Source organism: Lathyrus oleraceus, chromosome 6 (assembly GCF_024323335.1).
Source record: "Lathyrus oleraceus cultivar Zhongwan6 chromosome 6, CAAS_Psat_ZW6_1.0, whole genome shotgun sequence".
Lineage (NCBI taxonomy): Eukaryota > Viridiplantae > Streptophyta > Magnoliopsida > Fabales > Fabaceae > Lathyrus > Lathyrus oleraceus.
In genome coordinates, this window is record NC_066584.1 from 378043149 (window position 1) to 378057733 (window position 14585).

General features: G+C 43.6%; 1 non-coding gene across 1 annotated transcript; it reads right to left on the reverse strand.

The window, feature by feature from the left end:
• Nucleotides 1-757: 757 nt before the first annotated feature.
• LOC127099932 (small nucleolar RNA R71) lies at nt 758-863 on the reverse strand. The gene has a single exon (XR_007794393.1). It is a non-coding gene; the product is annotated as a small nucleolar RNA R71 (small nucleolar RNA).
• Nucleotides 864-14585: the final 13722 nt, after the last annotated feature.

Sequence of the window (14585 nt, forward strand, 5' to 3'; positions counted from 1 at the left end):
CCTATCTTTATCTGCACTGCATTTATTATTTACCGTTATTTTGAAACACCAATATCTCTATTATACCGCCTTAGATAAACACCATAACGATAGTTATTGATAGATTGACGATTTGGTCTATGTGGGATTGATATTCTTTTATATTACTTTGACGCGATTCGTGCACTTGCGAATTCACACGATCAAGTTTTTGGCGCCGTTGTCGGGGATCAACTTCGTCAAATTTCATACCCTGTTGTTACATCGTCTAGACTAAGGCATTATTAGCCGCTAAATGCGAAGAACTTGTAGTACCGGAAATTTAGTAGATCCTTTAGCGGAACCCGAACGTTACACTTGTACATGCCTCTTACTCATCTGAATTAAGAAAGTTGTGGCCGAGAATCACGACCAGAGACCTCTTAAGGAATTTGCCCAACCCTTTGACGAGGAACCTAGTTCGAGTATAGTAAACCCCCTTATTCCTGCTAACAATTTCGAACTAAAACCGTCTTTGTTTCAATTAGTGCAACAGAACCAATTCGCGGGTGTCGCTACCGAGAACCCAAATCAACATTTAAAAGTTTTTATCCAACTGGCCGACACTTTTAAATCCAACGGCGCTTCACCTGATGCGATCCATTTGAGATTATTTCCTTTCTCCCTCAGGGATAGAGCACGTTCATGGTTAGATTCACTTCCAGCTAATTCAATAACTACTTGGGAAGACCTTACGAGAGTATTCCTTGCTAGATATTTTCCCCTTAGTAAGACTGTTGTTCTTCGAAACCAAATAACTAGATTTACTTAAAACCAAGGAGAATAGATTTTTGAAGCTTGGGAGAGATATAAGGAGCTATTAAGAGTCTGCCCACACCACGACCTAGAACAATGGCTTATCGTTCATACCTTCTACAATGGACTCCATTATAACACCAAGATGAGCATCAACGCTGCCGCAGGTGGCGCGCTGATGAACAAACTTTATCCTGAATCTTGTGACCTAATTGAGGATATGGCCCAAAACCATTACCAATGGGGAACTGAACGAGCATCAATAGAGAAAAAGGAGACCCAAGGTGGAATACGTGAGATAAGCTCTCTAGACATGATGCAAGCGAAAATGGACGCTTTAGCCCTTAAGATCGAACATATGTCTACAAACACTAACACCGCAGCGGTAGTCCCCACAGAGTGCGAACTTTGTGGATCTAAAGGACACGAATCGGCGGAGTGCAAGCTTTTAAACGACCTGAACACCGACCAAGTGAATTACGCCCAAGGTAACCCATTTTCAAACACCTACAACCCTGGATGGAAGAATCATCCGAATTTTTCCTATAAAAACCAAAACCCTATCCAAAATCATGCACCTCAGAGACCGCAAGGTTATCAAGCCCAAAAACTAAATCAACCTATGCAAGCTGTGCCTTAGAAGTCTAACCTTGAGAAGATCATGGAGAGCTTCATATCGGGCCAGACTCAGAAAAATAAAGAATTCCTAAACCAAAACATTCACGTAAACAAACTTATAGCGCAATAAGGAACCAAGGTTGATCAGATAATAACTCACAACAAGATGCTTGAAACCCAGATCTCACAGGTAGCACAACACCAAGCCCCACAAACTACACCTGGAGGCCAATTCCCTGGACAACCTCAACCAAACCCTCGAGGGCAAGCTAACGTTATCTCGTTATGAAGTGGGACGGCTTATGAAGGTCCTCAAAACCCTACAATGAGCGAGTCCAAAACTTCTAAAGAAAATTTACCTACCAACAAATAAAAGGAACCGGTGGAACCCGAAAAACAAACCGACCAAGAAGGTGAAGCCAAGGATAAAACTTACAAACCACCACCTGTCGCAACCTGCAAAAACAGAAAGCAAAAAGACAACCGGCGAAAAGGAAATGACAGAAGAGTCGCCATCGTGTGTTATTTATCCCAAAGGGGGGGGGGGGGGGAAAGGAAATGCTCGAAGTAAACCTGGAGAAAGGAAAGGAGAAGACAAGGTCTCACAACCAAATCTTGGGTTCGGGAGTCGATTATGCGAAGGGAAGGTATTAACACCCCTACGCATCCGTAGTACTCTACGGGATCCACTTTTATTCTTCTTGTCTAAAGGGTGTGGGTTTATCTAATGTGTTATTTACTAAAAAAGGGGTCAAAAGGAAATGACTCGCACGGATGTCGCATCCACTGCATACGTATCTCATTTGAACATGAGAATCAGAGTCTTCGTAGCTCGGCTGCCTAGGGGTTAGGGGGAAGTGTGCTCGCTAAGACATCGCATCTTATGCCTACGTATCTCATCTGGAATGAGAATCAGAGCAAACCGTAGTTCAACTTAATACGGGTTAAGGGTTTTGGGGGAACGACGTTACTACGCAATCTACCGGATGCTCGACCTTTGGAGACTTACCCGCCTGTAGTAGAAGGAGTAAACGTGTTCTTAGGAGAAGAAAAATCAATGAATTGTTTTGGGGTTTAGGGACGCTCATGCAAAAGGAAGTCCTAGACGAAAGAACTGTGCTACCTTAATTGACATGTAAACGGGAGACTGTACGAAGCCTAACAAACCTATGGGGGGGACGACCACGCCACACAAAACATTGCCTCCTATCGAGGTCTTCCAGCTAGGAAAGTGATAAAATGCGGGAAAGAGGTAAAATTACCACAGGGATAAAGATCCGAACTAACAACAACTCAGGGAACGAGAAACCCGGTGATCTCTCAAGCTAGCACCATCAAAGAAAACGGGTCAGTACAGGTAATTGGAATAAACCTCCAAGTGGTATCCCACAAATGAAGTGGAATACCAAGCAAACCATCTCTGCAAGAGTCAGGTGAGTCCTCACAAAAACTCAACAAACAGGTTAGGAAGCAACGCATGGATGCAATAGAAAACATGTCACAAAAGAACACAAAACAAATTAGAGCAAACAGAAAAAACAACTACTGTCGCGATCGTTGCTGCTTCGCTTAGCGAAGGCTTAGCGAAGCCTTGCTACCCGCTCGCCTAGCGATGGTGCTAGCAAATGCCTGTGGGTTTTTGGTTCTTCATTGATAACAGTCCGATCTCAGTAACCTCAAACCCTATGGCATCCATCTCAGAAAACGAATCGATTAAACATTCAAAGTATTGTTTTCACATTTATGCACATATAAACCCGTGGGCAAAAACCGAACGATACCTCATGTATTCAGAGTATTCAAATTAAAAGCATAAGGTAATGGGAATAAGGGAAAACCTGATTGGAGAGATCGATTGAAATCGAATGGCACGGCTGGGGTTGCAAAGCCATGTTAGGGTTTGCGTGAAAAAGTGTGTGAGTCCGAATGAACCTTTCAGAGCTGTCTGGAGGTTGCTGCAGATTAGTTCCTAGGTTTCCTTCTCTGCTTCTTCTTCCAGGGTTTTCTCTCCTCTTATGGTCTCCCTTTCTCTCCAGGGCTTTTTTCCAGGATTTGGTTCTACTGAAACCTTAGTATTTATAACCTGACTTCACGGTTTGGTGGGCTCAAATGAGGGCAACTCAAGCCCAAAACTTTCTATTATATTCTGAAACGCGTGCTCTTCGCCTAGCGAAGGATCTGCTCGCCTAGCGAGCATGACAGTTCAGTTCGCCATGCTGCTCGCCTAGCGAGCATGACAGCTCAGAAACAGATTTTTGCTCCTTCAAGATTAGCGTTTTGAATGATGAATAGGCCCCATTTAAACCTGTTGGAAGTAGCTCAAGTCTTTCCCTTGTGTTGACTGATTACCCGGACAGGACCCGCAAAGTGTCTTGGATGATGTTCACGCTTCTTGGATCCGATTCCGACTGACATGATGAAATGCAATATGAAATTCAATATGAAATGCAGTATGAAATGCTAAATGACCTAAGACTAGATGCATGAATGAGGAGGGCAAATTTTGAGGTGCTACAGCTGCCCTTATTCAATCAACTGTGAGCCTGAACGGATGAAAGCAGCGACTATCAGACTTTCAAGGTAAACAGGGATTGAATACCAAAAGAATCGGAGAATTTGCACTCTGTAAGTGACGAATCAAACAAAGCGGGGCCATTTACCAATGGCGGCTTCAAAACAAATTTGATATTTAGCGATATCAAAGAAAGCGAGGCCATTTACCGATGGCGGCTTCAAAACAAATTTGATATTTACCGATATCAAAGAAAGTGGGGCCATTTACCGATGGCGGCTTCAAAACAGATTTGATATTTACCGATATTAAAGAAAGCGGGGCCATTTACCGATGGCGGCTTCAAAACAAATTTGATATTTACCGATATCAAAGAAAGCGAGGCCATTTACCGATGGCGGCTTCAAAACAGATTTGATATTTACCGATATCAAAGAAAGCGAAGCCATTTACCGATGGCGGCTTCACTGGGGAAGAACTCGATGTTTGTAAGTGAAACAAGACCAAACATTTACCGATGACTGGGAAGGAACTCGATGTTTACCGACATCGAACAATGATGTTTATAAGTGAAACAAGACCAGACATTTACCGATGATTGGGAAGGAACTCGATGTTTACCGACATCGAACAAGATATTCATAACAAGACCAGACATTTACCGATGACTGGGGAGGAACTCGATGTTTACCGACATCGAACAAAGGTGTTTATAAGTGAGACAAGACCAGACATTTACCGATGACTGGGGAGGAACTCGATGTTTACCGACATCGAACAATGATGTTTACCGACACCAAAGAAAGGATACATTTATGAAGCGAAACCATTTACCGATGGCGAAAATAAAGTATTACGGATATCGAATCTGCTGGGGAATCTTAGACGACAAAACCATTTACCGATGGTTAACAAGTGGCTGATGTTTACCGACATCGCACAATGATGTTTACCGACACCAAAAAAGGAAAGCACACACACGGGTGTTGACATAATGATTTCTTGTAGACATCAAGAGAGACATGCCATTTACTGATGGCCAACGATTGGAATTCGACGTTTACCGACATCGAAAGATGATGTTTGCCGACATCAAAGAAAAGTGCGGACATTTACGGGGATCAATGCGACACTTACTGGTATCACAAGGATGACATCTACGTATGTCAAAATAAGGCAGACACTTGCCGGGGACTAACTCGGAGGAGAACCAAGCTTTCCTTTCACGGATTGGTGAGAAAATAAATCTCACTGGGATTATTGATTCCGAATGTTGCCAAGGGTAACTGTTGCAAATGTGCTATACTGCTGTTGGAAAATGATCCGTCTCTGCTGGGGATAAGATCCAATCTGGTTTTAATGCATGTATGCATATGTTCGAGTTTTCTATGGCATAATGCTCCATACTGAGAGGATGCAATGCAATATGATTCTACATACAGGGATGCGAAATGCTAGGTTAGAAATAGCGACAAGCCAAGGCAAGGAACTCTGCTGGGGAGAATGCCAAGCCGAGGCAAGAATTCCTGCCGGGGGAAATGATTACACTCTTCTTGACCCAGGCAATGCTGTTGGAGATACACAACACAAAGAATTCTGTGGGGAAATGACCTGTCACACGGTGTTCTAACAATGACGAAATACCGAGACTCTGACTGAGGAGAGAACGACACTGACAACCTGCTGTTAGGGAAAGCGATAGTGGTTCTGGCCACCATAATCTGCGAGAGAGACGACTTAGCAGGGGAAGCAAACACTGATACGGTACCGAGATTCTGCTTCAAGGAGGGAGACCATGGATCTGGCGTCGAGATCATCGATCTGGTATTGGACTCTGAGGAGCAACCGCTTCTACTGGGAAGATACAGTCTAGCACTGTCAACTCCGCTGGGGATATACAGTCTGGCACTGTCGACCCTACCGGGGAGTGTATAATCTGAAACAAATGCTTGGGGAAGTACAATAATGATAACCTGCTGGGGATTGAAGAGTCCAACGCTCGGACCAGCTCTACAGGGATAAGATACTAAATTCCAACTGTTGAGGAAAGAACATCCGCGATCATTTGCTGGGAACCTTAAGGAAGTGCCCCGAGTGTACCTGTTCTGAATAGAAAATCCAAAGCACTTAAAATTCGCAGCAATTTTCAATGTTTATTGAGCATGTACCTGTAAAGCTCTTATGTTTCATGATGTAATGTTTATCAAAAATTCGAACGTCATTTTTGCAAATAAAACAGTAAAAATGAAAACAGAGATATACTGAATAACATGATTTTATTGATTGAATGGCCTCTGAATAGGCGTTTATATCAGGAAGCAATCCCTGGAAAGAGGTAATCGCACAAAAGATAAAAACATAAATTAATCTAATGGCAATGTGAAATGGATTTCTATTGGGTTCCAATTCTGCTATGACTTGCTCGTCTTCAAGATCCTCTAGATGATCATCTTTCTGAAAAGAGTGATTGGACTGTTTCCTATCCTTCAAAAGTTTCCAGTCATTGACACGAGATGAGATTCAGAACTACTCAGAACGCAGTCATTCGTTTAACCCCTAACTTTTGCCTGGATCGCCCTTTTTGGGTTTTCAATCCACCGAGATACCCATTTTTACCTAAGTTGCCTTTTCAGGTTTTCAACTTACCGGGTGTACGATCTTTTCATTTTTAATCCCTAATTTTTGCCGAACCTTTTCATTTTCTTGGTTCGTCGTGATGCCCATTTTTGCCTGGACTATTCTTTTTACTGTCCAGCGGGTCTATTTTATGCGAAGTATTTTTTTAACTGCGTCTGAGTTCACAGGGGAAGTGAAGTTTTCACCATCCATAGTTGCAAGCATTAAGACCCACCATCAAAAACCTTGGTGACAATATACGGTCCATCATAGTTAGGAATCCACTTGCCCCTGTGATCTGTCTGAGGAGGAAGGATCCTTTTCAACACTAAATCTCCAACTTGGAAACATCGAGGACGCACTTTCCGATCAAAGGCTCTCTTCATTTGACTTTGATACAACTGCCCATGACAAATGGCTGCCATTCAGTTCTCTTCGATAAGACTCGACTCATTGAACCTTGCCCAAATCCATTCAGCTTCGTCTGACTTGACATCCAACAGGACTCTTAGAGAAGGAATCTCCACTTCAACGGGTAGGACTGCTTCCATACCATACACGAGGGAGTAAGGGGTTGCCCCGGTCAACGTATGTACTGAAGTACGGTACCCATGCAAGGCAAAGGGTAGCATCTCATGCCAATCTCTGTATGTGATGACCATCTTCTGCACAATCTTCTTTATGTTCTTATTTGCAACCTCAACAGCACCGTTCATCTTAGGGCGATAACACATCCGTACCTTTCCACCCTTCTTAGGCATTGGAACGATGTTTGCAACCCATGGCGGATAATTTGTAATCGCTAGAAACCCTACATCCAACTTTTTTTTTGCACTTCTTCCTTTATCTTGACAACCATCTCTGGTCTTGTTCTTCTGAGCTTCTGCTTGACCGGAGGACAACCTTCTTTGAGAGGCAAGCGGTGTACCACGATGTCCGTGTCAAGCCCTGGCATGTCCTAATAAGACCAAGCGAAGATGTCGACGTACTCTTCTGGCAATTTTAATCAACCCCTTCTTCACATCGTCTTCCAAAGCCGCCCCTATCTCTTTCTCTCTTTAGCGTCCTCGGTGCCAAGATTAATTACTTCAACAGACTCTTGATGCGGTTGAATGACCCTTTCCTCCTGTTTTAATAACCTGGCAAGTTCTTCAGGGAGTTCACAGTCTTCATCACCCTCTTCTTCAGCTTGAAAGATTGGATTTTCAAAGTCGAAGCGAGCCATAGAAGAACCGTTATCAATAGGATCTGGTGACGTGTATGAGTGATGGTATGTGCTTATGAGTGTGAACAAGGAATGAAAACTAAACAAAACATTGCCAAACGTATATTTTTTGATTTTTTTTTGAAAACTGTAAGAATAGAAAGACAGTGAGCACAATATTTGAATGCAAAAAGACATCCTTTATTTATGATAAAAATGCAGGTATCCACATAGATGAGCCCTACAATGAGTCATTACGCCCCGGGCGGAACGTAAGACTTGGATATGCATGAATAAACAAACAAAATTATTCCTTCAGAAAAGTGACTTGGACAATCTCCTCAGAAGACCAATTGCTGATGACTTCACCCGGGATCCTCGGACGCACCCAGTAGTTGATGTCGCAATCACTAACCCCGACTTCTCCTTCAACCATGTTAACATTTGCACCACCATGTTGCGGCATGGGATTGTTGACGACATTCGGAGCCGGTGCAAGGTCGATGGCCTTCGAATCCAGGAGGTCCTGAACTACATGCTTAAAAGCCCTGCAGTTCTCAATATCGTGGCCAGGTGCCCCAGAGTGGAAGCTACACCTAGCGTTGGCGTTGTAACCCACTGGAAGCCTACCAACAAGAGGAGCCAGAGTGCGTAACTGCATAAGTTGTAGTTGTTGAAGACTAGCAAGCAACTGAGCGTACGACATTGGAAGAGTGTCGAAACGCCGGTCCATCATCCTTTGCCCCTGCTGATAGGCGGGTCTGTTACCCGGTTGTTCCTCCGCAACATACAGTTGCTGCTGATAGTTCTGAAAGTTATTCCTCCGGTTACCCCTGTTCTGATAAGAAGATACGGCATTTGCATCCCCTTCTCTCCTTCTGGGTGCCCCTGAGAATGGTTTCTTAGTACTGGAAGAACTTGAAGAACCAGGGTCTTGGATTTTTCCCGCTTTGATAAGACTTTCAGTTCTTTCTCCGCAAATCACAACATCCGAAAAACTACCAAACGGATAACTTCCCATACGATCCATGAATACACCTTGCAGGGTTCCGATGAACATGTCAGTCAATTCTCTCTCCAACATCGGAGGTTGTACTCTCGCAGCTAGTTCACGCCACCTCTGGGCGTATTCCTTGAAACTCTCATCGGTCTTTTGAAACAAACTCTGCAACTGGGTTCTGCTCGGAGCCATGTCCATGTTATGCTTGTACTGCCTCAGAAAAGCTTCACCTAACTCTCTCCAGCTTCTGACAGATTCTTTTTTCAAGTCCATGTACCAATCCAAAGATGCTCCAGACAAGCTGTCTTGGAAAAAGTACATCCATATTTTTTCATCCTTAGTGTAAGCGGATATCTTCCGGTAATAAGCTTGCACATGAGTTCGGGGACAAGAAGTGTCATTGTATTTGTCGAAAGACGGCGCTTTGAACTTGTATGGGATCCTCAACCCATCAACTAAACCCATATTAGAAACATCAAAACCCAACAAATTCTGGCACTCCATGGCGCGAATCTTTTCAGCAAGGGCGTCGACCTTTCTATCTCTCTCTTCCACTTTTCCAAATTCATCGTTATCACTGGGAATGGTGAACATATCTTCTTGCTTGTCAACCAAATGAGAAGGATGGTGAACCGGAGCACGTGTCGCTCAAGCATTAGCAGCCTCTATAATGATGGGTTGTCCATTGATTCTGATACCACGCAATTTGTCACCATTGACATGGTTGTTGACAGGGTTGGTAACAACAGTGTCATCGACAGGGGTCTCCTCTGGCGGACTCTGACCGACAGGGGGAATCAAAGTTTCTTGTCTCTGGACCAAGGCTCGGAGTTCCTCTTGCCCTTGCACTACCCCTTGCATCATACTCATGAACTGGGCCATGTTGGTCCTCATCTCTGCTAGTTCTGCTTGAACTTGATCCATGATCCTCTGTTGATTCTGCCTTGTTGCGTAACGGTGCGGAAGATACTCACCAATCCTGCCTGAAACGGGAACTGGGATGAGAAATCCTCCTCAAGAACACCTGTAATGATGCATGAATGATATGTACATGATGTGTATGCTATTTTTCTTAGATATGCATATGCGGGTTAACTTTTTTCTTTTATATGCACTATATTCTTTTTTGAAAATAAACATGATGTGATGCAAAATGATGTGATGCAATGTAGTGACATGGAAATCAAGGTTGCTATATTCGCTTGAACATCTGTCGGGTTGCACTGTCTGAAGAGAAACCCATTGAGGAATATAATACGAGATCAGCACTTCGGCATGAATTCGGAACCGGGAACCATAGAACACAGTCATCAACTCAGAACCCATACTTCAGAACCAACGGTCACCAACAAGAACCGAACAATAGTCACCAACAGAACAAGTCACCATCAGTACCTGTAAATGATTCATTCATTCCCCACTCACGGGTGTAATCTAGGCCAGGGTAAGGTCAAGAGAAACGCAGGATAAACAATCCTTTCAAGAATATCATCATATGCATACCAGGTGTATGCAACGATAATACCCCATCAGAATCTGAACTGCTCGTGATACCATGTTCCGCTAAGTGGCGTCATACCACCCGCTTCCCATGAATCACTCTATTCCTAGGTGTCCTAAAGTTCACTCATAGCCTATGTATTGGGCCTTTTACCTCTTGTAGAACATCCCATCCCAACAAGCAAACAAACCAATAGCAGAGCCAACAGATACAACAGACATATGTACATGAATGCAAGCAAGTAAATAAATAATTGTACAAAAGCATGAACACCCAATAAACAAACAACCTACAAAAGCTATGAGGGACTCGCTTAGGGAAACAGGGTCCCCAGCAGAGTCTCCAGTTGTCGCAACCTGCAAAAACAGAAAGCAAAAAGACAACCGGCGAAAAGGAAATGACAGAAGAGTCGCCACCGTGCGTTATTTATCCCAAAGGGGGGGAAAGGAAATGCTCGAAGTAAACCTGGAGAAAGGAAAGGAGAAGACAAGGTCTCGCAACCAAATCTTGGGTTCGGGAGTCGATTATGCGAAGAGAAGGTATTAGCACCCCTACGCATCCGTAGTACTCTACGGGATCCACTTTTATTGTTCTTGTCTAAAGGGTGTGGGTTTATCTAATGTGTTATTTACTAAAAAAGGGGTCAAAAAGGAAATGACCCGCACGGATGTCGCATCCACTGCATACGTATCTCATCTGAACATGAGAATCAGAGTCTTCGTAGCTCGGCTTCCTAGGGGTTAGGGGGAAGTGTGCTCGCTAAGACATCACGTCTTATACCTACGTATCTCATCTGGAATGAGAATCAGAGCAAATCGTAGTTCGGCTAACTACGGGTTAAGGGTTTTGGGGGAACGACGTTACTACGCAATCTACCGCATGCTCGACCTTTGGAGACTTACCCGCCTGTAGTAGAAGGAGTAAACGTGTTCTTAGGAGAAGAAAAATCAATGAATTATTTTGGGTTTTAGGGACGCTCATTGTAACACCCCAAAATTTGCCCTCCTCATTCATGCATTCATTTAGCATTTCATATTGCATTTCATCATGTCAATCAGAATTAGATCCAAGAAACTTTTTATAAAAAAATAAAAAAATAAAAAATAAAAAAAAACGAAAAACAAAATAAAATAATTTTTTTACAAAAATAAATAAATAAATAAAAATAATAATAATAAAATAAATAAAATATAATAGAAAAAACTTGGACTTGGACCTCTCTCATTTGAGCCCACAAAGCCATGAAAATCAGGTTATAAAAGAGGGAGATCAGACAGAAAAAGGAAGGGAAGCAAAATACTCTAAGGTTTCCTTGAAACAAAACCCTTGACAAAACCTGGAGAGAAACCTGACAGAGAACTCAGAGCAACCCCCAGGCAGCTCTGAAAAATTCAATCTGACTCACACACTTTCATCTCACGCAAACCCTAACATTGCCTTGCAAACCCAGCCGTGCCATTTGATTTCAACCGGTCTCTCCCATCAGGTTTGCCTCATTCTCATGATTTTATGCTCTTAATTTGGATCATCTGAATGTATGAGGTATGATGGATGAATTTCATTATTTTTTTGCCCACGGGTTTAATTATGCATGAATGGGTGAAACCTATGCCTTAAATGTTTAATCACATGATTTTTGAAATGTATGCCACAAGGTTTGAGGTTTCTGAAACCATACTGTTATCCATGAAAAAAATGCTTATCGTGTTTCACTAACCCTTTTGTTGAGTTTTTGTGAGGGCTCATAGACTCTTGCAGAGATGGTTTGCGTGGTTTTCCCACTTTATTTGTGGGATACCCCCTGGAGGTTCATTCCGATTACCTGTACTGACTCACCTTTCTTTGATGGCATTAGCTTGGGAGATCCCTGGGTTTCTTACTCCTTTAATTGCTGTTACTTCGGATCTTTATCCGTGTGGTACTTTTACCTCTTTTCCGCATTTTATCGCTTTCTTAGCTGGAAGACCTCGATAGGAGGCATTTGTTTTCTTTTGTTTATTTACTTCTGAGCCCCTTGCTGGCACATTTACTTTATACATGTTTGTTTTGTATGTGTTCGTATCCCTGCAGGTAGCGCGGTTCCTTCGTCGAGGACTGCCTTTTTGCCCATTTGCATGAGTAACCCTTAAACCCTAAAACCCAAAGCAACACGTTAACTCCTTCTACTTCAGGCGAGTAAGTCTCCAAAGGTCGAGCATCCGGTAGATTGCGTAGTGACGTCGTTCGTCCAAAACCCAATCCATAACCCCATAGTTAGCCGAACTACGTTTTGCTCTGATTCTCAGGCCAGATGAGATACGTAGGCATAAGACGCGATGTCTTAGCGAGCACACAATTACCCAACCCATAGGTCAGCCGAGCAACGAAGACTCTGATTCTCATATTCAGATGAGATACGTATGCAGTGGATGCGACATCCGCGCGAGTCATTTTCATTTAACCCTTTTTTTTTTGGTAAACAACACAAGATAAACTCACACCCTTTAGACAAGAACTACAAAAGTGGATCCCGTAGAGTACTACGGATGCGTAGGGGTGCTAATACCTTCCCTTCGCATAACCGACTCCCGAACCCAAGATTTGGTTGCGAGACCCCGTCTTGTCCTTTCCTTTTTCAGGTTTACTTCGAGCGTTTCCTTTCCCTCCTTTGGGATGAATAACGCACGGTGGCGACTCTTCTGTCATTTTCTTTCGCCGGTTGTTTTTTCGCGCACTGTATTTTTCAGGTTGCGACAGCTGGCGACTCTGCTGGGGAGACTAAGAACTTGACCTCTTGCTGGTCCATCTTCCCTAAGCGAGTCCCTCCTAGCTTGTGTGATTTCTTGTTTATTGGGTGTTCATACTTTTGCACCTTTATTTGCTTACCTGCTTGCATGCATCTGTTGTATCTGTTGGATCCGTTTGTTTGTTTGTTGGGATGTGGTGTTCTATGAGAGATAAGCCCATTACCCAGGCTTGAGTGTACACACAGGTTTTAGAGTGGATAATCATGAGGCTTGCGTGGCATGTTGCTACGTTAAGTCGTTCGTGAAGAACCACACCCAGACGAGGTTTCTTTTGGATATATTATGTCTTACGGGTGTTCCGTAATGGCAGGATGTTCCTCTAGAAATCATCGACTCTGGTGACCATTTCCCGAGAACTCAGTCGAGGCCTCTCCTCCGAGACGTGATTATGTTAGCTCTGGTGGGCGCATTCTCGCTGCTCACTCTGAGGATCCCGAGACTGGGAACTTGCTTTTAGGATGTCCTGTTGAGGGGAGTCAATGGAGGTCTTTTGTCCCGTAATAATACCAAACCTTCAGTGGTAAACGTATTATTCGCGACAGAAGGGCTGAAGCTGACGAACTTCTGTTCTTAGAACCTACCAGTGAGGGGCAGGCTAAATTCAGGAAACCTTAACCTCCAACCAACCCGGTTTTCTGGAGCAGATTGGTCTTGTATTATATTCCTCAATGAATTTCTCTCCAGGCAGCGCAACCTGACAGATGTTCAAGCAGATCCATCAATTCTGATTGACATGCCTTTGCATTGCATAACATCATCTGCATATTTGCATCTAACATCTCATGCTTATTCATTTGCAGGGTATTCCCTTTCAAAACGGGGGTGCCTTAAAACTGAACAAGCAGTGCATCACATACCATGCATATTAACCCTTGTCTGTTTTGCAGGTGTCACCGCAGTGTCTAATGTTTGTTCCCTGTATCAGGCAGTTAATTGTCCCAAGCGAGTCCACAGGTACCTGACAAAGGAAAATCGTCCACAGCTAGCGATGGACCAAGTACAGAAAGAGCTGGCTGATATGCGTGAAAGGATGGATCAGTTCATGACATTGATGACTGGTATGGCAGAAGGCCGGGAAAAGCTGAGGGAATTGGTTGAGCAACCGAGACCCGATCCGGAGGTGGAGATACCAAATGCTGAGGGAAACCCTGGTAACCCTGGGAACGCTGATAACCCTATGAACACTAGTAACGCGGGTAACGCAAATGCTGATGAAAACCCGGGTAATGTTGGCAACACAGGGAATGTTGGAAATGGTATTGGCGGAAGGTACAATGTGAATCAAGGAATTCGGATTAACGGGCGCCTCGTTACTGAAGATTATCAGTATGATCAATTTTCTTTGCACGACGAGGCCCTCGAGACCACTCGCCGTATGGATGAGCTTGCTGAGAAGCTCAAATCTTTGGAGTCTCAGAATTCCTTAGGCTTTGATGTCACAAATCTTGGTCTGGTTCAGGGAGTAAGGATTCCTCACAAGTTCAAACCCCCTACTTTTGAGAAATACAACGGGACTTCTTGCCCACACACTCATCTCCAATCTTATCTGGGAAGGTTGGGAGCTCACACAGAAG